This window comes from Pecten maximus, unplaced genomic scaffold (assembly GCF_902652985.1).
Source record: "Pecten maximus unplaced genomic scaffold, xPecMax1.1, whole genome shotgun sequence".
NCBI lineage: Eukaryota > Metazoa > Mollusca > Bivalvia > Pectinida > Pectinidae > Pecten > Pecten maximus.
This window is the reverse complement of record NW_022982785.1, coordinates 63,145-86,144: the sequence shown is the minus strand read 5'-3', so window position 1 is coordinate 86,144 and position 23,000 is coordinate 63,145. Positions and strand designations below refer to the sequence as shown.

At 35.8% G+C, this 23,000-nt stretch overlaps 1 protein-coding gene across 1 annotated transcript in view; it reads left to right on the top strand.

The window, feature by feature from the left end:
* Positions 1-4,682: 4,682 nt before the first annotated feature.
* The window catches only part of LOC117320948, a 33,356-nt gene continuing 15,038 nt past the window's right edge, over positions 4,683-23,000 (top strand). The window contains exon 1 of the mRNA XM_033875432.1: positions 4,683-4,723. The gene's annotated coding sequence lies outside the window, so the exon portion shown is untranslated. The remainder of the gene's footprint in view (positions 4,724-23,000) is intronic.

The following is a 23,000-nucleotide window of genomic DNA, read 5'->3' as shown; positions in this document are numbered from 1 at the left end:
ACGATGGGGAAAGCTGGCTAGTTTATAGATCAAGGGAAATAAGATCTCCGTGAGGGCCAACGATGGGGAAAGCTGGCTAGTTTATAGATCAAGGGAAATAACTCGTATAGACTTTACTAACAGAAAACTATTCTCGGAAACCCCTTTATACAAAGTCTAACACAGACATTACTCAATATTGAAAAACTAAAACATTTCAGAATTCGAGAGAATATCTTATAATAACGGACATTTACGTACATACTCGTGCCCCGGTCACTCATTCATGACGGACATATAACTGAATGAAAAACGATATTTTTCTTTTGCCTTAGTGTCTTTGCAGGCGATGAGCTTTGTCTCCGGGCTGAGACGGGGAAAAAAGTCTAAAAAAATTAGTACAATTGATTTTTTTATTCAAACATATTATTTTGTTTTCACAAGGATTATGCACAAATTATTATAACATTACTACGGTCCTCTCCACTACACATATTAAACTACAGTTTATATAAATTGAGAATAGCATATTATGATCACAATGAATTAGATATATATTATAAAAAAAAATGAGAAAAAACAACAACAACAAAACATGTTTATCATATTACCGAAAACTTTGGCTGGATTTATATACATTTGTAATATCGAACACTTCTATAAAATGTGTGGTTACATCTACCGTCTATGTATAATATCATGAGGATAGATAAAAAAGAAATGAACGACATTCTCACAGGGATTTCCACAAGAACACCCAGAAGTTTCAGTTAGAGATACTCATAGTTTAATGAACTACATTTGTACCTCAACTTTGTATGCAAAATATAGCATGTTCTTTCTCAGAACAACTGTAGAAGGAAGATGCTGTTGGTGATTTAGTCAATTAATTGATCTTTCTCGCCACATTTTCCTTTAAATAATTACACACAGATTCTGCTATTTATTCAATTTGTGTATCTAGAAATATGGGACACGTGGGTGTGATTGACGTGCACGTGATGACGTTTCACACTGTGGCCTCGCGGCCTGTGAGATGTTTTACGATAATGCACTCCACGACCTCTGACTAAATTTACCCACCAGTCAAAACATCAAGTAGTCCTCGCGGCGCTATATATTTTTTTTTTCATTTTACTGACGCAAGATATTTGAGTTATCGTTCTTTGTACAGTTACTGATCTTAAATGTCTGATTGATCTTAAATGTCTGACTTAATTTATCTTAAACGTCTGATTGATCTTAAATGTCTGACTTAACAGATCTTAAATGCCTGAGTTAATTTATCTTAAATGTCTGCCTTAACCTATTTTAAACGTCTGATTGATCTTAAAAGTCTGACTTAACTGATCTTAAATGCCTGACTTAAATTATCTTAATTGTCTGACTTAACTGATCTTAATTGACTAACTTAACTGATCTTAAATGTCTGACTGATCTTAAATGTCTTACTTAACTTATCTTAAATGACTGACTAAACTTACCTTAATTGTCTGAGTTAACAAAATGTGAGAATTAGGTCAGCTAGGTGGTCAGTGGTCTCCTATAACTTCGATAACTTATATTATTTAGAAACAGCAATGTAATTTTGCTTAAAATATAATTGTATTGGTTTTATGCAAGTTGTAAAACGTATGCCCGATTTCATTTTTACGGAATAATGCAATGAAATATGTTTAATAAACTTATTTAGAATCAATTCCTGACACACATATTGTCTGCGGTTCCGAGTGTGAAAGTTCGATATACTGAACGAACGGCCCTTAGCTGATGCCGTCCCAATAGACTATGCATAGATACGCATGACGCATGTCCGCCACCACCACCGCCGTCTCCACTTCCGGCCAAAGCCAAACCAAACCTTCCCACGTTGTCATCACTTCCTCCTCAAAACAGACCTTTGTACCCTCTACTTCCGCCTATTAAGTCTGCATCTTCTAGAGTCTTCAAACTAACTTGATATATTTCTCATCTTCTTGACATTCGACTGAAAACCTGCAATTCGGTCTGGAAGCTTCCAATCTCATAAAATATTGAGAATATGTTTGCCGAAATATTGGCGTAAACTGAAGGTTTACTTATTACAAATTAAAAAAAAAAATGACATACACTTTCGTGAACAGTGGTTTTAACAGCGGCGGAACGTCAACTGGCAAAAAAAATCCCAAAATGTCGGAACCCGCCGAGGAAATGACGGATGTGAAATAACCTACCTGCCATATAAGGAATGGGTCAAAGACAATGCCGATGGATGGTATTTAAAACGTGAAACAGACAGAAGAGGACTTTATCTACTTATATGTATTGATTATGATTTACTTAATAATTAAAATTTGTTTTAACTTTATTCTGATCTTTGTTATATCGATTTATTTATATCGTGTTTCTTATTACACTCGCCGAGAGAGGTATAACTATGTTTGTATATTACATCAATATCAACCCGTCTCTCTGTCGGCCGACAGCGGCACAGATGTGGAGGAGGTGAGAAATCATGTTGATATTAATAAATATTGTTCCCATAAAGTATCACTCCTCTACGATATCCTGCAATACATTGTATTGAGGTGTACCGTAAAGTATGGCAGAGGAGTGGAAATTACAAGTCTAATTTTAATTAGATTGGTATCACTTTTAATTTATACAACGGAATTCAGGGATGGTTAAGTTATCTCTAGAAGTATGGTCTTCCCTTAGGGCCAATTGAAACTTTCCAATATCGCTCCTTCGACCTAAAACGCGAAGGAGCGAAAATACGATGACAAAGGAGCGAAGTTCCATCGACATCGTGTTTTCGCTTCTTCGCCCTTCGCTCCATCGCCATCATGTTTTCGCTTCTTCGCTCCTTCGCTCCATCGCCATCATGTTTTCGCTTCTTCGCTCCTTCGCTCCATCGCCATCATGTTTTCGATTCTTCGCTCCATCGCCATCATGTTTTCGCTTCTTCGCTCCTTCGCTCCATCGCCATCATGTTTTCGCTTCTTCGCTCCTTCGCTCCTTCGCTTCTTCGCTTCTTTGTTCCTTCGCTCCATCGCCATCATGTTTTCGCTTCTTCGCTTCTTCGCTCCTTCGCTCCTTCGCTCCTTCGCTTCTTCGCTCCTTCGCTCCATCGCCATCATGTTTTCGCTTCTTCGCTCCTTTGCTCCTTCGCTTCTTTGCTCCTTCGCTCATTCGCTTCTTCGCTTCTTCGCTCCTTCGCCATCGTGTTTTCGCTCCTTAAATTCGCGTTTAGGTCGAAGGAGCGATATTCGAAATTTAGCACTAACAGAACACCATACTCTCCACCAATTCGTTGTCATATTTGGATATCAACATTCATGTGATATGAAATGCTCATAAAATGCTTCCTGCCAAGAAAAATATTTCCAATCCAACGTGTGTATACCATACCTATGTTTGGTTCGAGTACAGTTTGTAAGAGTTATGCCCCTTTGAACACTGATCCATGTGCTAATTTACACGAGAAAATGACAGAACATGGTGAGATGTAAAGGTGGGATACCTACTCTTTATTTGAGAGAAAAAAAAGAAGAGAGAGACAATAATGTATTTTATTTTAAATTTCTTTTGGCAAGGTATTGTTTTTATTCTTGCATAATCTATTATTTTTCATAATGACTCACAACAAGAAAGGTTGAATGACAAAATAGTTTTATTGGAAAAAATGTCCGAAATTCTATATTTTGGTGTAATAAAAATGCCTGCAAAAATAAAATTCTTGCAAGTTTCTCAACTGAAATAGGATTCTTCCTTTTCACACCAATTACAGAGAATTGTTATTTTCTTATCCAAACTTTGAAATAATCATTTTTTGAAAAATTGCATGTCAAAAATTCAGAAAAGTAGCATTGAAAGACAGTTTAAAAAAAAATAAAATGACGATAGTGGCGCTAAGATCACTTTTTTTTTTTTTTTGTTTTTTTTTTTTTTGTGACAATCGGTTGATTCATACCTGACCTTGTTCTGTCTCATTAATTTGTCGCGTTTCGAAATTTTTATCATTCAAACATTGAATGGCTGCGTTGCGCGTAAATAATAATTTTTCATACGCATGGAATGATTGTCACTATATCGTGACTGACATCCAATTATAACACACTCACCTTTCCCCCTGGGTGTAATAGGTTATTAAGGTAAACATTTATTTAGATATCGAAGGTGGATGATGTATATTCATCATTCTCGGTCCCGTCGGCTCTCAATTACAGTAAGCTAACGCCGTGTACCGTATAGTAGTAATGAGAGAGTGAAATGAAGGGAAGTAACTCTGATAGATCATAATGATCATTCACCCATAACGAAAGTTATCGAGTGCCATACAGCAATGAGAACTGAACACAGAGAAAGATAAACAAAGGATAATGCAAAAACAGCTACTACCTTCATGTATTAAATAACTAGGGACATCCTTAGCTAGTGTACAAACATTCGATTGATGGTAGACAATGGCGCATCTAGACCTGTTGTGATGTGTACGCAGATGTGGTGCCGAAGTGAGGTGGGAGGGGGTAAGGGGAAAAAATAAAAAAATAAAACAATGACAATCAAATCATCATGATTTTTTAATTATGCGTACGCACTTGCGTACCCGTGTAAGGGAAGCCACGCCCCATGTACCGACACACTGAAGGACCGGTGTATTTTTCCCGGAATTCCCAGAGCCTAGATATTAATAGGCGTGTAACCGGCCGATTCAAGTCATTTCCACGATTGGAGACGTAGAGTGCGGTTGTCGTTAGATCACGTAAGTAAAACTTATTATCAAGTAGACTTTTAAATTGTTTCCGTATGTTAACACGTTGTCTACTTTGTAATGTCTGACTATACATATGAATACAACATGTACTTATGTTAATTCGATCAACTGTTTTTACTTTTTAAAGAGGCTTACCCGCAGACGGACCGGTAAACGGCATATCTCCGATCGCTGAATAAACTTCAGTACATGTTTCTATGTGACAAAATTAGAGGCTTTCCGACTTTATTTCTTGAAAACAATTACAGAATATGTATTTAAAAGACGTTTTAAAACTCAACCTGAGAGGGAAATGTATGGAATATAAGGCAAATCTTCTTTGTAAATCGCCGCTGCCTTTGAAGTTATCACTGTGCGGCACTGTGCACGTGCTTGTTTCTTTGATGTGTAAATCAAATTAGACTCCACTTTATAGCAGGGACTTATTGCGGGTTGCGATTAAATAAATAATATTTAAAAAATGAGGTTTTAATATCACTTTTCAGCGTTTTATAAGGAAATTAAAATGAAAAACTCAACAATTCCAACAATCTGTCATGTGTAAAAAAATCTTTTTCTATTAGCCAATTTTTCTGATCTCTCTGCCGGCAAGCCTCTTTAAGGTTTCTTATAAATATATATTGCAACAAATGTATATATGACATCACGATATCTAGTTATATGCATAAATAAATAAATAAAATTAAAAAAAAACAGAATATTTTTTCGTTAAAGCAATCATTTTTTCACATGTCAGTTTTTTTTTTTTTTTTTTTTTTTTTTGTGGAAAGAGTGCACTGCTATTATGGTTTTATAGGGGTGAATAATTGTCGCGAGCGTTTGAACCAAATATCTTAAGATTGTCAGAAGAAATTACACATTTACCTCTAATGGTCTGCTATGGTCCTTGTCATAGACGTAATACATCGGTCATGTGACTTCTGACGGCTACGTTTATCGACTTCATATTACACTCAAATGCATTCAAGTGTCTAAAAGTGGTTTCTTACTCTTTTGTCCCGTATCGGTAATTTTTTTCATGTACACAAATATTGCTATATGAAGCATTTGGAAAGTACAAAATGTACTCAAAATTATCCCAAACTGCCTGTTTTTTGCATAAAGGATTTGTGTTTATTTTTTTGTGTTGTTTAACGTCCTATCAACAACTAAGATCATTTTAGGACGGCTTCCCCCGTGTACGAAATGTATGTTAGTAGTGTTGTGAGTGTGTGTTTTAGAAGACTAGTATGTTTGTGATAAACTATGATAATGCGGAACTGATGCCGACTTTATAGTGCAACCTCACTAAAACATACTGCCGAAGACACAAGGCAGGACACCACACAAGGTCACATTATACTGCCAAAGACACCTGGCAGGACACCCCACCTGGTCACATTATACTGCCAAAGACACCCGGCAGGACACTCCACCATGTCACATTATACTGCCAAAGACACCCGGCAGGACACTTCATCAGGTCACATTATACTCCCAAAGACACCCGGCAAGACACTCCACCAGGTCACATTATACTGCCAAAGACACCCGCAGGACACCCCACCATGTCACATTATACTGCCAAAGACACCCGGCAGGACACTCCATCATGTCACATTATACTCCCAAAGACACCCGGCAAGACACTCCATTAGGTCACATTATACTGCCAAAGACATCCGGCAGGACACTCCACCAGGTCACATTATACTGCCAAAGACACCCGGCAGGACACCCCACCATGTCACATTATACTGCCAAAGACACCCGGCAGGGCACCCCATCAGGTCACATTATACTACCAAAGACATCCGACAGGACACTCCATCAGGTCACATTATACTGACAAAGACACCCAGCAGGACACTCCACCAGATCACATTATACTGCCAAAGACACCGACAGGACACTCCATCAGGTCACATTTTCCTGCCAAAGACACCCGGCAGGACACTCCATTAGGTCACATTATACTGCCAAAGACACTTGGCAGGACACTCCATCAGGTCACATTTTCCTGCCAAAGACACCCGGCAGGACACTCCATTAGGTCACATTATACTGCCAAAGACACCCGGCAGGACACTCCATCAGGTCACATTTTACTGCCAAAGACACCCGGCAGGACACTCCATTAGGTCACATTATACTGCCAAAGACACTTGGCAGGACATCCTACCGGGTCACATTATACTGCCTAAGACTTTTGGCAGGGCACTCCACCAGATCACATTATACTGCCAAAGACATCCAGCAGGACACTCCATCAGGTCACGTTATACTGCCAAAGACACCCGGCAGGACACTCCAGCAGGTCACATTATACTGCCAAAGACACCCGGCAGGGCACCCCATCAGGTCACATTATACTACCAAAGACACCCGACAGGACACTCCACCAGGTCACATTCTACTGCCAAAGACACCAGCATGTCATCCCACCAGATCACATTATACTACCAAAGATTTATGGCAGGGCTATCCACCTGATTACATTATACTGCCAAAGACATCTGGCAGGACACTCCACCAGGTCACATTATACCGCCAAAGACACCAGCATGTCACCCCACCAGATCACATTATACTACCAAAGATTTATGGCAGGGCTATCCACCTGATTACATTATACTGCCAAAGACATCTGGCAGGACACTCCACCAGGTCACATTATACCGCCAAAGACACCAGCATGTCACCCCACCAGATCACATTATACTACCAAAGATTTATGGCAGGGCTATCCACCAGATTACATTATACTGCCAAAGCTCCTCCCACAAATATTTGTCAATAAATAATCAAAACATATAAATTGATCTTGTTTTGCATTAATCTAATTAAAATCTAGATGTTCATTATCACTACGTTACATGAACATCTAACAACATCTCATAAGGGGTCACGTCAGGGTGACCTTTTGGATTAGCCAATCAAATGGCTACTTCCAGAATCTTGGAAGTGAATTTTATATGTCCGAATTAGCATGACTAGAGTGTATAGTCTGTCAATTTGTTACAAGTCATTTCGTCCCATAAAGCATTAACCTATATATTGTGACGAAATAGTTTGCTTCGGTGCATGCTGTGACGAATTTGTTTTCGCTTCGATGACATCGATAAATTGTCAATTCGCCCTGAAAGTGATATACACACAGCCCAAAGGTCATCAGAACGTGACCCCATATTGGATGTTGTTAGATGTTCATGTAACGTAGTGATAATGACCATCTAGATTTTAATTAGATTGGTTTTGCGTATGTAATATATAATAATTATAGGTTTTGTTACAGATTTCAATATTACATTATTCCTTTTCGAACAACAAAACATTCTAAACTCCACTGGTTACAGTTCAAGGTTAACCACTTCAGTCTAGCAACCATCTCGTATTTTTTTGTAATAGAGAAAGGGAGACAATCGTGCATATGTTCTGGAAAAGAAATAAAGTTATTTGGACTGGAGAATAATACAGGCATTTAAAATCGTGTCGATAATGAAATAGTTCTTCTAATTAAGTCTTAAAATAAAAAAATCCATTGCTTAGAGGAACAAGGACGTATCTCCAACATGGAGTGCTTAGAAGTAAAGGGCCGTATCTCAAATTATCAATTTTTCGATTTTGATAAATTACCATTCCGACTGAGCTTTTCTTATAGAATATATACTTTATATCAATGGAAATTGTCTTATTCTTTTAAATCACACAGTATTTGAACGGATTTAGAGAATTTTAATTGATATAATGTACAAATTCTATTAGAAAATCTCACTCGTATTAATACCCTGATGAAACTTAAAAAAAATGACATCAATGCTTAAATGAACTGAATATGGATCAAACTAAAAGACGTTGCCTAAAACCCGACGCGAATTAGGCTGATTACAAATATTCTTCCTCTATCAAAATTTAAATATTCAGTACATATCCTGTGATTTCCCAAATTAGTATCTAGCTCTGTTTTGATTTCCTTCCATGACATGCTTATTCTGATATCTGTCCGTATCTTTTCTTTCCATATCTGTCCTAATATCATATTGTATTTTTCGTTTCACCCCTTTCTTTTCCCCGTAAGCAATTCAGTATTATATTAAATGAACAATCCGAGAAAACAGGACTACTGTTGAATTCTGAAAGTTCAGACACGAAATTTCTTTGGCAGTCACAGGTAACTTATTTGACGTTATTGGCCGAGTTAGTTTATCGTATTGTACGGTCAACTTATAGGGACAAACATAGTGCAGTCACAACGCTGCATCTGTAATCAATGTGACGGAATGTACGAGTTGCAACAATGTACAACAATGTACAACAATGTATATTTTACATAAATAGAGGATATCTAACAGTGTCTTCAGTAATACCAAATACTTTATGTATATTTCACTCGTGGTGCTAATATTTTGATATTTTTCACGAGTGCGCAGCACAAGTGAAAAATATCAAAATATTAGCCACACGAGTGAAATATATTTGGTTTTACTGAAGACACTGTTAGACATTCTGTTTATTACATTTTTTATCAACGAAAACCCTACCCCGTATACTAACTAGGACTACAGCGATAATTTGTAAACAAAAACAGTAGTTTCCCCTGTCTAGGTGCTGACATATATGTCGGGCTTTCTGATTGGTCAATTATTTTGGTATTTTCTAATCATTAATTTGATTGGTCAAATCAGCAAAAGTGAAATTTGAAAAATATGATATTCTTCACTAGTTTAAGATATCACTTTTATAGAATGAATAATTTTTGATATTTCACTGGTAAAAATGTAATAAAGCGCAATATTAACCCACATGTGCGGCTACTGATAACAGGGACAAACACAGGTATGCACCTACCTGTTGGATATACAGTAGCATGCAATGCCTGAATTATAATTGTAGACGGTGATGTTACTTTTGTTTTTGCCAACATGTATAGATCTACTCGACCTTCACATGATAAAATTAACAACAAATGCTATCTGAGCTGTGCTTTAAGTGAACATCCGCTTTCCATGTCAAGTTTCAAACTCACACGCCTGAGTAAGGCCTTGTCAACTCCCAGCTACTTAAGCAAATCAAAATCAAGGAAAACCTTTGAACTCATCCGTTTCTTGAAAATATTTCATAACCGAGAATGCGCTTAAATTGGTACTGTTGATCATATAATCATCCAATAAAAGTCTGGCTTTTAAAATAACTAGGACACCAAGATGATAAACTGACAAAACTCGTGAATCATCACGGCTCCGCTGATTCACGACAAATACACTTTAAATTGCTTGTAGAAAATCCTTAGCGACATGGCAGTGTAGCCACGACTTATATAATGATAATAATAATATCCTTTATTTAACCAGGGTTACATATCTAGGCAATGTTTGTTTGTTTGTTTGTTTATGTTTTACGGCCCATCGACAACTAGGGTCATTTAGGGCCAAACAATATACTAACATGTTATTTTTGAAGTTAAAATCAGATAAAATTTGTCATTTTTAAAAGTATCCGTATTGTATATTTAGATCATTATGATAAAAAAGTTGGTTAAAAATGGTAAGATATGTAAATGTAGGAATAGATTGTGAACTTTGTGATATGAATAGAACGTCAAAGAGGGTAACGTAAAAGACATCAAAGTCTATAAAATAGATCGATTTCTTTCAAGTAGCTAAATATTGTTTTCGAATCCACGGAACTGAAAAGGGTTTTCATATCCGGGACTCGAAAGTATCTATCATGAATGTGCTTGAATTTATATGACAAAATAATAAATATCAAACCAGCAACGAGGCATTTCCTACCGAGCTAAAGATGTTCTCTTTTCGGGAAATACACGTAACATAACGTTGAACTCATCCGATTCTTGGAAAGATTTTATAACCGAGATTTTGCTCAGATTGGCGCTGCTTATCATATTATCATTCAATGAAAGTTAAGAATTTGAAATAACTAGGACATCAAGAGGACAAACCGACAAAACCACTTGAAGCATCATCACTCTGCTGAAATTGTTCTCGGAAAATAGACTTAAAATTATTTCAGAAAATCATAAGAGAAATAGCAGTGTAGCCAAGACTTATATAATGATAATAATAATATCCTTTATTTAACCAGGGTTACATATCTAGACAATGTCTAGTTTACAATATGGCCCTACAACAAATATGTCAACAAGCATGACACATGTAGTACATTATTATCATCACAGTCAATGTAAGATAGCAGTCCTAAACACTAATTTGACAGTGAACACTTGCATATCACACTAGTGACATGGTTAAAGTTTATGGTTATATTAAGTAGGTCCACCATATCACACTAGTGACATGGTTAAAGTTTATGGTTATATTAAGTAGGTGCACCATATCACACTAGTGACATGGTTAAAGTTGATGGTGATATTAAGTAGGTCCATCATATCACACTAGTGACATGGTTAAAGTTTATGGTTATATTAAGTAGGTCCATCATATCACACTAGTGACATGGTTAAAGTTGATGATGATATTAAGTAGGTCCATCATATCACACTAGTGACATGGTTAAAGTTTATGGTTATATTAAGTAGGTGCACCATATCACACTAGTGACATGGTTAAAATTTATGGTTATATTAAGTAGATGCACCATATCACACTAGTGACATGGTTAAAGTTTATGGTTATTTTAAGTAGGTCCACCATATCACACTAGTGACATGGTTAAAGTTGATGGTGATATTAAGTAGGTCCATCATATCACACTAGTGACATGGTTAAAGTTTATGGTTATATTAAGTAGGTCCACCATATCACACTAGTAACATGGTTAAAGTTTATGGTTATATTAAGTAGGTCCACCATATCACACTAGTGACATGGTTAAAGTTGATGGTGATATTAAGTAGGTCCATCATATCACACTAGTGACATGGTTAAAGTTTATGGTTATATTAAGTAGGTCCATCATATCACACTAGTGACATGGTTAAAGTTGATGATGATATTAAGTAGGTCCATCATATCACACTAGTGACATGGTTAAAGTTTATGGTTATATTAAGTAGGTGCACCATATCACACTAGTGACATGGTTAAAGTTTATGGTTATATTAAGTAGGTCCATCATATCACACTAGTGACATGGTTAAAGTTTATGGTTATATTAAGTAGGTCCATCATATCACACTAGTGACATGGTTAAAGTTTATGGTTATATTAAGTAGATGCACCATATCACACTAGTGACATGGTTAAAGTTTATGGTTATTTTAAGTAGGTCCACCATATCACACTAGTGACATGGTTAAAGTTGATGGTGATATTAAGTAGGTCCATCATATCACACTAGTGGCATGGTTAAAGTTTATGGTTATATTAAGTAGGTCCACCATATCACACTAGTGGCATGGTTAAAGTTTATGGTTATATTAAGTAGGTCCACCATATCACACTAGTGGCATGGTTAAAGTTTATGGTTATATTAAGTAGGTCCACTATATCACACTAGTGACATGGTTAAATTTTATGGTGATATTAGGTAGGTCCACCATATCACACTAGTGACATGGTTAAAGTTGATGGTTATATGAAGTAGGTTCACCATATCACACTAGTGACATGGTTAAAGTTTATGGTTATATTAAGTTGATCCCCAGAGGAATATGTTGTGACTAACAAACTCAGTGACGTACAATCCCAACTCGTACAGTTTTTAATATGTCAGTCCATGTGGTCGTAATCTTGATATTTTGGTTTCCTTAGCGAATATCTGTGACCTTCTACATCTCCGTCCTTGTTCTTCGACCATTGGTCGTTGCTTTTTCGTCTGGAAACAGTTCCAAAATTTCAACATCTCAAAAATACCATGTACCAAATTTGGTTATTTTTGAAAACCTACACTGTGCCCTGGTCAAAGGTCAAACGGAATTATGAACTGTATTGATTTCGACACCAATGCACATAGGGGCGAGGTCAAAGTAGATCGAATTTGTTGAAATTTCACCAAATTGAATATTTTTCCTTATCTGTAAACCAGATATTGCCGTTGTTCGAAGGGATAAAAATGTGTTTTTTAAAGGTTGTGAATCTCAGGACGCTTCCATGAGGAGAGGGTTACATTTATTATAGTTTATACAGGACACCTGCTTTGACCTGATTGGAGGTTTAAACCTGATGTGACAGTTTATTTTGTATGACTTGTTTTAATTTAGCCAACCCCGATGGATCAATGGACGGGAACTATATTGTGAAATTGGCTGAGATTTCAATAGTCTTGTTCTTTTTTCGACGCAGTTATGTTAGGCACAAATACTATGCTGTTTGATAATGTCTGATTTATAAAAAATTTGAATTCCAGTAACATTAGTCTTCATGCTCGCCCCTTGAGAGGGCATGATTTTATTTGATTATAAGTTTGTAGTATATTTTGTGAAAATTTGAAATTAAAAATAATTCCAACATTTTGAGGAATAACTAGTATTGGATGGCGGTTTAATGGTATACACAACCTGATCCTGACTGACATCCAGGGGCTGATGGGCGGGGTCGTAACAGTTTAGATGGATTTATATATCGAGTTACTTCTCAATATAGGTACATTTCATATGGTAGTATCAATTTTTTTAAACTTTTGGAAGGGATTGAGGTGCTTAATGAAAATTTTCGCGTTGGGGTGGAATGCAATTTACTAGTTTATACATGAAAATGACATTTTTGACCATGGTGTCGTTAGATACCTTTTTGAAAAGAATTGTCTGTGATAATATCAGTTGAAGGTTTGATGGTACAGATTAGCACTGACTGATTTGCGAGTTCAAAGAGGCTCAATGGTCCTGTATTGCCCATTTTTATTCAATCCTTCCATTGTTCTCTTATATTTAACGTGTGAGTACACCGGTGATCGCAGCTTGGATCGGCTGCCATGGCAACAACGAGGACCGTGGTTGTACTACAGTGTTGAATCTACAATCTTGTATGTACAACTGAAAACTTCTACAACTTATCTTATGTCTTTGGAAATCATCTGTAAATGACTTGTTTAATTGATAACGATCCATTTCATTCGTCTGTCAACGTTTGTTCGTTTATATAAGCCGAGTTCGATACTTAAAACACTGAAGAGTTCATATACCGAAGCATGGGCATTAACACTTGCTCTATAAATCGCCCTAGAACTCTATAACACAAAATGAAAAAAATATGAAACAGATATGATCATGAAGGTGTATGTACATTAGCAAAGTGATGTACATTTTAACGAAAACAATAAAAATCGTCAAAATTATCGAAAATAAAGTTGAAAATTAATTAGAACTTCATCCATTAATACCTGTTTCTCGCGCCGTTAAATCAATTTACATGAATGAATAGAATAATGTACAGTACTTTTCTTCAGTTTGTAAGTAGAATGAACAAGTGTATGACGTTATTTCAACGGAACAATACGTTAATCATTAAGATTTTGGTTTTGTTAAATCACAAATGCAATATCACTTTAGTTTGAGTAAAATCACCCCAAATGTATGTGTTTGTATGACAAACTAATAAATATCAAAACAGCAACGAGGCATTTCCTACCGAGCTAAAGATGTTCTCTTTTCGGGAAATACACGTAACATAACGCTGAACTCATCCGATTCTTGGAAAGATTTTATAACCGAGATTTTGCTCAGATTGGCGCTGCTTATCATATTATCATTCAATGAAAGTTAGGAATTTGAAATAACTAGGACATCAAGAGGTTAAACGGAAAAAAAACACTTGAATCATCATCACTCAAGGACTGCCGTGTCCGTGCAAAGCACGGGAAAGAGTGACATCAGTATGAATCGAAGGCAAATCTTTTATAATAATCATGATGTGATTCAGCCGGACAGATATATTTCCCCTAACTTAATATGGTATTGGGGTTCGTGACCTGAAGTCTACATGTAAACACCACATCAATTGAAACTACAAGAAGATAATTGGATACAACCAGTATTACATGAACATGGTATAGATAACATCCAAGTTGTTTAGAGAACCGAGGTCCATCTAATTACTGGCAAATTAGCTGATATGTGTACATGTAGATATGATTATTTACAGGTTCTATATACATGTATATATTTATATATAAACTTCTACTGAACATATTACAGTACAACACTTAAGAGTTCCAACACCTCCTCTATAAATCGCCGCAGAGCACCCGAGTACCATGAATCAATACTTATGAAACAGATAAAAGCTTGAAGGTATTATTTTTTAAATTTAGCCAAACCCGATGGATTCATGGACGGGAACTATATTGTGAAATTGGTTGAAATTTCAATAGTCTTTTTTTTTCGACACAGTTATGTTAGACACAAATACTATGCTGTTTGATAACGTCTGAATTATCAAAATTTTGAATTTCAGTAACATTAGTCTTCATGCTCGCCCCTTGAGAGGGCATGAATTTACTTGATTATAAGTTCAGAGTATATTTTGTGAAAATTTGAAATTGAAAATAATTCCAACATTTTGAGGAAAATCTAGTATTGGATGGCGGTTTAATGGTATACACAACCTGATCCTGACTGACATCCAGGGGCTGATGGGCGGGGTCGTAACAGTTTAGATGGATTTATATATCGAGTTACTCCTCAATATAGGTACATTTCATATGGTTGTATAAAATATTTTTTTTAACTTTTGGAAGGGATTGAGGTGCTTAATGAAAATTTTCGCGTTGGGGTGGAATGCAATCTACTAGTTTATACATGAAAATGACATTTTTGACCATGGTGTCGTTCGATACCTTGATGAAAATATTTTTACTCTGATAATATTAATTGACAGTTTGATGGTATAGATTAACACTGACTGATTTGCGAGTTCAAAGAGGCTCAATGGTCCTGTATTGCCCATTTTTATTCAATCCTTCCATTGTTCTTTTATATTTAACGTGTGAGTACACCGGTGATCGCAGCTTGGATCGGCTGCCATGGCAACAGCGAGGACGGTGGTTGTACCAAAGACACGAAATTTCTTTGGCAGTCACAGGTAACTTATTTGACGTTATTGGCCGAGTTAGTTTATCGTATTGTACGGTCAACTTATAGGGACAAACATAGTGCAGTCACAACGTTGCATCTGTAATCAATGTGACGGAATGTACGAGTTGCAACAATGTACAACAATGTACAACAATGTATATTTTACATAAAGCGCAATATCAACCCACATGTGCGGCTACAGATAACTTATAGGGACAAACACAGGTATGTACCTACCTGTTGGATATAGCATGCAATACCTGAATTATAATTGTAGACGGTGATGTAACTTTTGTTTTTGCCAACATGTAGAATTCTACTCGACCTTCACATTATATAGTTAACAACAAATGCTATCTGAGCTGTGCTTTAAGTGAACATCCGGTTTCCATATCAAGGTTCATACTCACATGCCTAAGTAAAGCCTTGTCAACTCCCAGCTATTTAAGCAAATCAAAATCAAGGAAAACCTTTGAACTCATCCGATTCTTGAAAATATTTCATAACCGAGAATTCGCTTAAATTGATGCTGTTGATCATATAATCATCCAATAAAAGTCTGGCTTTTAAAATAACTAGGACACCAAGATGATAAACTGACAAAACTCGTGAATCATCACGGCTCCGCTGATTCACGACAAATACACTTTAAATTGCTTGTAGAAAATCCTTAGAGACATGGCAGTGTAGCCACGACTTATATAATGATAATAATAATATCCTTTATTTAACCAGGGTTACATATCTAGGCAATGTTTGTTTGTTTGTTTATGTTTTACGGCCCATCGACAACTAGGGTCATTTAGGGCCAAACAATATACTAACATGTTATTTAAAAGTATCCGTATTGTATATTTAGATCATTATGATAAAAAAGTTGGTTAAAAATGGTAAGATATGTATATGTAGGAATAGATTGTGAACTTCAAAGAGGGTAACGTAAAAGACATCAAAGTCTATTAAAATAGATCGATTTCTTTCAAGTAGCTAAATATTGTTTCCGAATCAACGGAACTGAAAAGGGTTTTCATATCCGGGACTCGAAAGTATCTATCATGAATGTGCTTGAATTTATATGACAAACTAATAAATATCAAACCAGCAACGAGGCATTTCCTACCGAGCTAAAGATGTTCTCTTTTCGGGAAATACACGTAACATAACGCTGAACTCATCCGATTCTTGGAAAGATTTTATAACCGAGATTTTGCACAGATTGGCGCTGCTTATCATATTATCATTCAATGAAAGTTTGGAATTTGAAATAACTAGGACATCAAGAGGACAAACCGACAAAACCACTTGAATCATCATCACTCTGCTGAAATTGTTCTCGGAAAATACACTTAAAATTATTTCAGAAAATCATAAGAGAAATAGCAGTGTAGCCAAGACTTATATAATGTTAATAATAATATCCTTTATTTAACCAGGGTTACATATCTAGACAATGTCTAGTTTACAATATGGCCCTACAACAAATATGTCAACAAGCATGACACATGTAGTACATTATTATCATCACAGTCAATGTAAGATAGCAGTCCTAAACATTAATTTGACAGTGAACACTTGCATATCACACTAGTGACATGGTTAAAGTTTATGGTTATATTAAGTAGGTCCACCATATCACACTAGTGACATGGTTAAAGTTGATGGTGATATTAAGTAGGTCCATCATATCACACTAGTGACATGGTTAAAGTTTATGGTTATATTAAGTAGGTCCATCATATCACACTAGTGACATGGTTAAAGTTGATGGTGATATTAAGTAGGTCCATCATATCACACTAGTGACATGGTTAAAGTTTATGGTTATATTAAGTAGGTGCACCATATCACACTAGTGACATGGTTAAAGTTTATGGTTATATTAAGTAGGTCCATCATATCACACTAGTGACATGGTTAAAGTTTATGGTTATATTAAGTAGGTCCATCATATCACACTAGTGACATGGTTAAAGTTTATGGTTATATTAAGTAGGTCCATCATATCAGACTAGTGATATGGTTAAAGTTTATGGTTATATTAAGTAGGTCCATCATATCACACTAGTGACATGGTTAAAGTTTATGGTTATATTAAGTAGGTGCACCATATCACACTAGTGACATGGTTAAAGTTTATGGTTATTTTAAGTAGGTCCACCATATCACACTAGTGACATGGTTAAAGTTGATGGTGATATTAAGTAGGTGCACCATATCACACTAGTGACATGGTTAAAGTTTATGGTTATATTAAGTAGGTCCACCATATCACACTAGTGACATGGTTAAAGTTTATGGTTATATTAAGTAGGTCCACCATATCACACTAGTGGCATGGTTTAAGTTTATGGTTATATTAAGTAGGTCCACCATATCACACTAGTGGCATGGTTAAAGTTTATGGTTATATTAAGTAGGTCCACCATATCACACTAGTGGCATGGTTAAAGTTTATGGTTATATTAAGTAGGTCCACTATATCACACTAGTGACATGGTTAAAGTTTATGGTGATATTAAGTAGGTCCACTATATCACACTAGTGACATGGTTAAAGTTTATGGTGATATTAGGTAGGTCCACCATATCACACTAGTGACATGGTTAAAGTTTATGGTTATATTAAGTTGATCCCCAGGGGAATATGTTGTGACTAACAAACTCAGTGACGTACAATCCCAACTCGTACAGTTTTTAATATGTCAGTCCATGTGGTCGTAATCTTGATATTTTGGTTTCCTTAGCGAATATCTGTGACCTTCTACATCTCCGTCCTTGTTCTTCGACCATTGGTCGTTGCTTTTTCGCCTGGAAACAGTTCAAAAATTTCAACATCTCAAAAATACCATGTACCAAATTTGGTTATTTTTGAGAAACCTACACTGTGCCCTGGTCAAAGGTCAAACGGAATTATGAACTGTATTGATTTCGACACCAATGCACATAGGGGCGAGGTCAAAGTAGATCGAATTTGTTGAAATTTCACCAAATTGAATATTTTTCCTTATCTGTAAACCAGATATTGCCGTTGTTCGAAGGGATAAAAATGTGTTTTTTAAAGGTTGTGAATCTCAGGACGCTTCCATGAGGAGAGGGTTACATTTATTATAGTTTATACAGGACACCTGCTTTGACCTGATTGGAGGTTTAAACCTGATGTGACAGTTTATTTTGTATGACTTGTTTTAATTTAGCCAACCCCGATGGATTAATGGACGGGAACTATATTGTGAAATTGGCTGAGATTTCAATAGTCTTGTTCTTTTTTCGACGCAGTTATGTTAGGCACAAATACTATGCTGTTTGATAATGTCTGAATTATAAAAAAATTGAATTCCAGTAACATTAGTCTTCATGCTCGCCCCTTGAGAGGGGATGAGTTTATTTGATTATAAGTTTGTAGTATATTTTGTGAAAATTTGAAATTAAAAATAATACCAACATTTTGAGAAATAACTAGTAATGGATGGCGGTTTAATGGTATACACAACCTGATCCTGACTGACATCCAGGGGCTGATGGGCGGGGTCGTAACAGTTTAGATGGATTTATATATCGAGTTACTTCTCAATATAGGTACATTTCATATGGTAGTATCAATTTTTTTTAAACTTTTGGAAGGGATTGAGGTGCTTAATGAAAATTTTCGCGTTGGGGTGGAATGCAATTTACTAGTTTATACATGAAAATGACATTTTTGACCATGGTGTCGTTAGATACCTCTTTGAAAAGAATTGTCTGTGATAATATCAGTTGAAGGTTTGATGGTACAGATTAGCACTGACTGATTTGCGAGTTCAAAGAGGCTCAATGGTCCTGTATTGCCCATTTTTATTCAATCCTTCCATTGTTCTTTTATATCTAACGTGTGAGTACACCGGTGATCGCAGCTTGGATCGGCTGCCATGGCAACAACGAGAACGGTGGTTGTACTACAGTGTTGAATCTACAATCTTGTATGTACAACTGAAAACTTCTAGAACTTATCTTATGTCTTTGGAAATCATCTGTAAATGACTTGTTTAATTGATAACGATCCATTTCATTCGTCTGTCAACGTTTGTTCGTTTATATAAGCCGAGTTCGATACTTAAAACACTGAAGAGTTCATATACCGAAGCATGGGCATTAACACTTGCTCTATAAATCGCCCTAGAACTCTATAACACAAAATGAAAAATTATGAAACAGATATGATCATGAAGGTGTATGTACATTAGCAACGAAAAGTGCTGTACATTTTAACGAAAACAATAAAAATCGTCAAAATTATCGAAAATAAAGTTGAAAATTAATTAGAACTTCATCCATTAATACCTGTTTCTAGCGCCGTTAAATCAATTTACATGAATGAATAGAATAATGTACAGTACTTTTCTTCAGTTTGTAAGTAGGATGAACAAGTGTATGACGTTATTTCAACGGAACAATACGTTAATCATTAAGATTTTGGTTTTGTAAAATCACAAATGCAATATCACTTTAGTTTGAGTAAAATCACCCCAAATGTATGTGTTTGTATGACAAACTAATAAATATCAAAACAGCAACGAGGCATTTCCTACCGAGCTAAAGATGTTCTCTTTTCGGGAAATACACGTAACATAACGTTGAACTCATCCGATTCTTGGAAAGATTTCATAACCGAGATTTTGCTCAGATTGGCGCTTCTTATCATATTATCATTCAATGAAAGTTAGGAATTTGAAATAACTAGGACATCAAGAGGATAAACAGACAAAACCACTTGAATCATCATCACTCAAGGACTGCCGTGTCCGTGCAAAGCACGGGAAAGAGTGACATCAGTATGAATCGAAGGCAAATCTTTTATAATAATCATGATGTGCTTCGGCCGGACAGATATATTTCCCCTAACTTAATATGGTAATGGGGTTCGTGACCTGAAGTCTACATGTAAACACCACATCAATTGAAACTACAAGAAGATAATTGGATACAACCAGTATTACATGAACATGGTATAGATAACATCCAAGTCGTTTAGAGAACCGAGGTCCATCTAATTATTGGCAAATTAGCTGATATGTGTACATGTAGATATGAGTATTTACAGGTTCTATATATATAATTATATAAACTTCTACTGAACATATTACAGTACAACACTTTAGAGTTCCAGCACCTCCTCTATAAATCGCCCTAGAGCACCCGAGTACCATGAATCAATACTTATGAAACAGATAAAAGCTTGAAGGTATTATTTTTTAAATTTAGCCAAACCCGATGGATTAATGGACGGGAACTATATTGTGAAATTGGTTGAAATTTCAATAGTCTTGTTCTTTTTTCGACGCAGTTATGTTAGACACAAATACTATGCTGTTTGATAACGTCTGAATTATCAAAATTTTGAATTACAGTAGCATTAGTCTTCATGCTCGCCCCTTGAGAGTGCATGAATTTACTTGATTATAAGTTCAGAGTATATTTTGTGAAAATTTAAAATTGAAAATAATTCCAACATTTTAAGGAATAACTAGTATTGGATGGTGGTTTAATGGTATACACAACCTGATCCTGACTGACATCCGGGGGCTGATGGGCGGGGTCGTAACAGTTTAGATGGATTTATATATCGAGTTACTCCTCAATATAGGTACATTTCATATGGTTGTATCAAATATTTTTTTTTAACTTTTGGAAGGGATTGAGGTGCTTAATGAAAATTTTCGCGTTGGGGTGGAATGCAATTTACTAGTTTATACATGAAAATGACATTTTTGACCATGGTATCGTTAGATACCTTTATGAAAAGATTTTTCTCTGATAATATTATTTGACAGTTTGATGGTATAGATTAACACTGACTGATTTGCGAGTTCAAAGAGGCTCAATGGTCCTGTATTGCCCATTTTTATTCAATCCTTCCATTGTCCTCTTATATTTAACGTGTGAGTACACCGGTGATCGCAGCTTGGATCGGCTGCCATGGCAACAACGAGGACGGTGGTTGTACCACAGTGTTGAATCTACAATCTTGTATGTACAACTGAAAACTTCTACAACTTATCTTATGTCTTTGGAAATCATCTGTAAATGACTTGTTTAATTGATAACGATCAATTTCATTCGTCTATCAACGTTTGTTCGTTTATGTAAGCCGAGTTCGATACTTAAAACACTGAAGAGTTCATATACCGAAGCATGGGCATTAACACTTGCTCTATAAATCGCCCTAGAACTCTATAACACAAAATGAAAAATTATGAAACAGACATGATCATGAAGGTGTCTGTACATTAGCAACGAAAAGTGATGTTCATTTTAACGAAACCAAAAAAAATCGCCAAAATTATCGAAAATAAAGTTGAAATTAATTAGAACTTCATCCATTAATACCTGTTTCTAGCGCCGTTAAATCAATTTACATGAATGAATAGAATAATGTACAGTACTTTTCCTCAGTTTGTAAGTAGGATGAACAAGTGTATGACGTTATTTCAACGGAACAATACGTTAATCATTAAGATTTTGGTTTTATTAAATCACAAATGCAATATCACTTTAGTTTGAGTAAAATCACCCCAAATGTATGTGTTTGTATGACAAACTAATAAATATCAAAACAGCAACGAGGCATTTCCTACCGAGCTAAAGATGTTCTCTTTTTGGGAAATACACGTAACATAACGTTGAACTCATCCGATTCTTGGAAAGATTTCATAACCGAGATTTTGCTCAGATTGGCGTTGCTTATCATATTATCATTCAATGAAATTTAGGAATTTGAAATAACTAGGACATCAAGAGGATAAACAGACAAAACCACTTGAATCATCATCACTCAAGGACTGCCGTGTCCGTGCAAAGCACGGGAAAGAGTGACATCAGTATGAATCGAAGGCAAATCTTTTATAATAATCATGATGTGCATCGGCCGGACAGCTAGATTTCCCCTAACTTAATATGGTTATGGGGTTCGTGACCTGAAGTCTACATGTAAACACCATATTAATTATAACTACACAAAGATAATTGGATACAACCAGTATTACATGAACATAGTATAGATAACATCCAAGTTGTTTAGAGAACCGAGGTCCATCTAATTATTGGCAAATTAGCTGATATGTGTACTTGTAGATATGAGTATTTACAGGTTCTATATATATAATTATATAAACTTCTACTGAACATATTACAGTTCAACACTTTAGAGTTCCAGCACCTCCTCTATAAATCGCCCTAGAGCATCCGAGTACCATGAATCAATACTTATGAAACAGATAAAAGCTTGAAGGTATTATTTTTCAAATTTAGCCAAACCCGA